Below are 4,764 nucleotides of genomic sequence, written 5' to 3'. Positions count from 1 at the left end.
CGGGTGAGGGTTAAGAGCGGGGTAGGGGGAGTTCCAACTCCCCCATACCCATTCATCTCTTTTCACCACCCCGTCTCTCTCTCTCTCTCTCTCCTACCGAAGAACGGCGCCGTCGGACCTCGCCGGATCTCCGTCTCCGGTCGCTTTTCTCGGCTTCCGACCGGTGGTATCGTTCCCCACCTCACCCCCTTGCCATGGACCAAGGTTTTTCCCCAAGTCCCTCCCCATTTGTTCCACTTTGTGCTTTTAGGTCTTCAGGAGATGCATGTGGTGTTCATGAGATTTATGGCTAAATCTATGTAAGTGGGATTTGTAGAAGAGTGGAAGTGCAGTAGGCATGCTATTTAGATTGACACAATAGTTTAGTTTGATCAATGATAGTACCGATCTAGTTTCATGGTTTTTCTAGATCCAGATCCGCGGTTACTGTGGCATTCTGGATCCGTGCGGTACTACCGCTCCTCCTGGAGCGGTACTACCGCACCCACGCTCGTAATCTGCTCCGCGCGGTACTACCGCTCCCTTGGAGCGGTACTACCGCTCGGAGCACGGAAGTAAAAAATTACTTCCGCTCCAGGCACGGTACTACCGTGCCACCCCGGCATGATACTACCGCGGCTGGAGCAGATGTAATTGTTTACTTCCGTGCGCCAGCCCGGCACTACCATAAATGCAAATTTTCCTGTTTTGTCATTTCAAATCTCTTGCTTTATTGTTTCTTTGGCTTTGGCCATGGTCTTTGCATTGATCCTTCTTGCTTCTTTTGCGTGTTTTTGTGTTGTGTGTCTCAGGTGGTGGTTCTGGTTCCAATGTTCGTCGCTTGAATCCCAGCGGTGACACGGGCTCCAAGCGCCTGCGCAACCAAGATGAAGCTCCAGAGGACTCTAATCCCTCCCAACGCAGAACCAAGCACACCGCCACCAAGATCAAGGAGCCCACCATGGGCATAGATGAGATACGTTTGGCTCAGTGATCAAGGCCAAGCAGAACATCTACGTGGACGTGCACTGGATTGACATGACTCACATGAGGCAGGAGAAGCACTGTGACTATTTTGGTGAGGCTTTGGACCTGGTGGAGCAGTTTTGCATTGAGCACATGCTCACCTTTCACATGGACTTTGACCCCGAGATTGTGGCTCAGTTCTTCGCTTCGGTCCATTTCCATTTTGATGAGGCACGGACTATGACGTGGATGACCAATGGGAAGCAAATGACTGCTAAGTGGAAGGACTTCATGGATTTGCTTTAGGTTCCTAATGAGGGGCTCGACATGCCCATTGGAGTTCGCCCTCACGCTAATCCAGAGTCAGCCAATAAGAACAAGTTGCAGCATTTCTTGGTTGAGAAGACACTTCCCAGTAAGAAGAAGGTGTGGGTGCTGAACTCTTTCCATGACATCATGCATCGGATCTTTCGCAACACCCTCTTTTCGCGCATTGGTGACAAGGACAAGGTGCATGCCTATCTTGTGGATATGATGCTCATATGTGAGGAGGCGCGTCATGCTCAGACGCAACCACTTGATGTCTCACATATCATGTGGTGCGAGCTTCAGTTTGCGGTGTTCAACCGTAAGGTGCCCATCTATGGACCTTACATGTTCCACTTGATCTCCAAGACCTAGGAGAAGCTCTATCTCGGTGATGAGTTCGAGGCCCCCGTCTGGATTCGTCATGAGCCCATCAAGCTACATGTCAAGAGCCAATGTGCTAACACCATCACTAGTGCTAAGGCCAAGGCTGCCAGGATGCATGTGGATGAGGATGACATCGAGGAGGAGGAAGCTGATGAAGGTAGTTCTGATGGATACATTCCTCCCTCTACTGAGCCCTCTTGGGCTAAGAAGCTGAAGACCAAGATGAAGAAGTTGTTCTGCATGCAGACCAAGGGGCAGTACAAGGCCCATGTTGACTCCAAGAAGAGTCGCCAGCGCGATAAGAAGATATTGAGGACCTTTGACGAGGACATCACCAGTAGCTCAGAGGAAGTCATCAGTCCGGAGGCTGCCTAGATAGCCAAGCAGGGCTATCAGTGGACGGAGTCTGAGGAGGAGCCTATTCCCACTGGCGAGTTAAACAAGGAGTGAGGGAGTCCCGGACTAGGGGGTGTCCGAATAGCCGAACTATCATCATCAGCCGGACTCCAAGACTATGAAGATACAAGATTGAAGACTTCATCCCGTGTCCGGATGGGACTTTCCTTGGCGTGGAAGGCAAGCTTGGCGATACGGATATATAGATCTCCTACCATTGTAACTGACTCTGTGTAACCCTAGCCCTCTCCGGTGTCTATATAAACCGGATGGCTTTAGTCCGTAGGACGAACAACAATCATACCATAGGCTAGCTTCTAGGGTTTAGCCTCCTTGATCTCGTGGTAGATCTACTCTTGTAATACCCACATCATCAATATCAATCAAGCAGGACGTAGGGTTTTACCTCCATCAAGAGGGCCCTAACCTGGGTAAAAACATCGTGTCCCTTGTCTCTTGTTACCATCCACCTAGATGCACAGTTTGGGACCCCCTACACGAGATCCGCCGGTTTTGACACCGACATTGGTGCTTTCATTGAGAGTTCCTCTGTGCCGTCGCAATTAGGAGGGATGCCTTTTCCCGTCTTTAAAGACGGCGCCGTCATCAAGGGAGCCTTGGCCACCGGCCAAACTATCCGGCTAGGTGGTTTTCTTATGACCGCCAGTTCGGCCACCGCTCCAACAATGACCTCTCAGGTCATCAAAAGCGATCTTCACGTCAACTCGGAATTCGCCGAGCAGCTAGATCCGATGGAGCTCTCCTCTGTAAATGAGCTCTTGGATCGCATCGCCGCCCTGGGAGTCGCTACAGACTACGATCAGATTGGGCTTAAAACCGATCTAAGAGAAATTAACTCTCCCTAGGCTACCCACCACGTTGTTGTGGTAGAGAAACAACGCGGCGACTCTTCTTCTATGTTAAAGACCAGTTATGTCCGGATTCCCGATCCCTCCATGCCGGATTCCCACGGAGGGGCAGACGTCAATCAAGTACTGAACCTAAAGTCAGGCATCGGACCAGATCTGTTGGATAACATCCAGCAATCCAAGCTTCCAAATCCGGAAACTTCTCGGCCTTTGAGCCTCAGATTGGGCGGGGGTCCGAATTTAATTCCGCCCGCCCACCCAAACATAAGCGATCTATCTCAAATACGGCAAGAGCCCGATGAAACAGTACATCATTACTGGGCCAGATTCCTCCTGGTTATGGACAGGATAAAGGACTACCATGAGGAAGACGCAATCTCAATTTTCTGCAACAATTGCACGGACAAGGGAATCATGAACGCCATAAGTCATCGCGAAGTTCAACGCTTCGCCGACCTGGCGACCATAGCACAAAAATACTGTGCGATGGAGAGTGCCTGGAAAACCGAAACCAGGTTTTGGGACAATCCGGCCCTGAACACAACCCTAGTTCGAAATAAAAGGGTGCGTCATACTCAAGCACCTGGGTTAAGAACCAAAAAGCAAAAAACCTCTAAAGGGCACGGAACCGTACTGGAGGGATGGCTCAACGGACCCTGTAAAATCCATAATACAGAGGGCGCCACTCCAACACATAGCCTTCAAGCATGTTGGATACTACGGCAGGTGGCCAAAAGTGGTGAAGGTTTTCTAGCCCCAGGTAACCAGCCCAACAGTACCAGTACGGTATTAACAGTCTTCGAGACTTTCGCATCAAATATTATGCGAAAACGAACAATCCGCAGCCTCGCCGAAGTCTACCAAGTAGCAACAGCAAATCCATGGAGCGACACGGCTATCACCTTCAATGCCAGTGACGAACCTAAATTCCGAACAGCCCGAGCACCAGCCGCATTGGTCCTCAGTCCGATAGTGGACGGCTTTCGTCTTACCAAGGTACTCATGGATGGCGGCAGCGGATTAAACCTCATCTATGAGGAAACCCTCCAAAAAATGGAAATTGACTGGATCCGCATTGAGCGAAGCAGCACAACCTTTAGAGGAATAATCCCTAGTCGGGAAGTCCGCTGCACAGGAAAAATCACACTAGATGTAGTGTTCGGCTCACCGGACAATTACAGGTTCGAGGAGGTCATGTTCCAAGTGGCCCCGTTCGGCAGCGGATATCACACCTTGTTAGGGCGAGAGTCATTCACAATTTTCCAAGCTATACCCCATTACGGGTACATGAAGCTTAAAATGCCCGGGCCCAATGGAATCATCACTCTTGTCAGTGATCCAGATATAGCACTCCGCGCTGAAAATAAGACAGCCGCACTAGCCCTAGAGGCACTATCCGAAGCCCTAGCGGCAGAGGAACTCACTGCGCTGCGCTCCACGGTGGATAGGGACGATGCGATACTCGATAAGAGATCTAAGTCCACCTCTTTTAAACCAGCAGACGAAATAGTCAAATGCCAGGTCCATCCAACGGACCCCACAAAGACGGCCTCCATTGGGGCACAATTAAACCCTAATGTAGAAGCCGCACTACGAGAATTCCTTCGGGAAAATTGGGACATTTTTGCCTGGCACCCTTCAGTCATGCCAGAAATCCCACGCAGGCTGGCAGAACACAGCCTAAATATCCTAAAAGGATTCAAGCCAGTCAAACAGGCTCTTCGGCGATTTTTCGAACCCAAAAGACAGGCAATGGGAGAGGAGCTAGCCAAACTCTTAGAAGCCAGATTCATCAGAGATATAAAACATCTGGACTGGCTAGCAAACCTGGTAATGGTACCAAAAAAGGACAAATCCTGGC

This window comes from Triticum dicoccoides, chromosome 5B, assembly GCF_002162155.2.
Source record: "Triticum dicoccoides isolate Atlit2015 ecotype Zavitan chromosome 5B, WEW_v2.0, whole genome shotgun sequence".
Taxonomy (NCBI): Eukaryota; Viridiplantae; Streptophyta; class Magnoliopsida; order Poales; family Poaceae; genus Triticum; species Triticum dicoccoides.
This window is presented reverse-complemented; position numbering follows the sequence as displayed.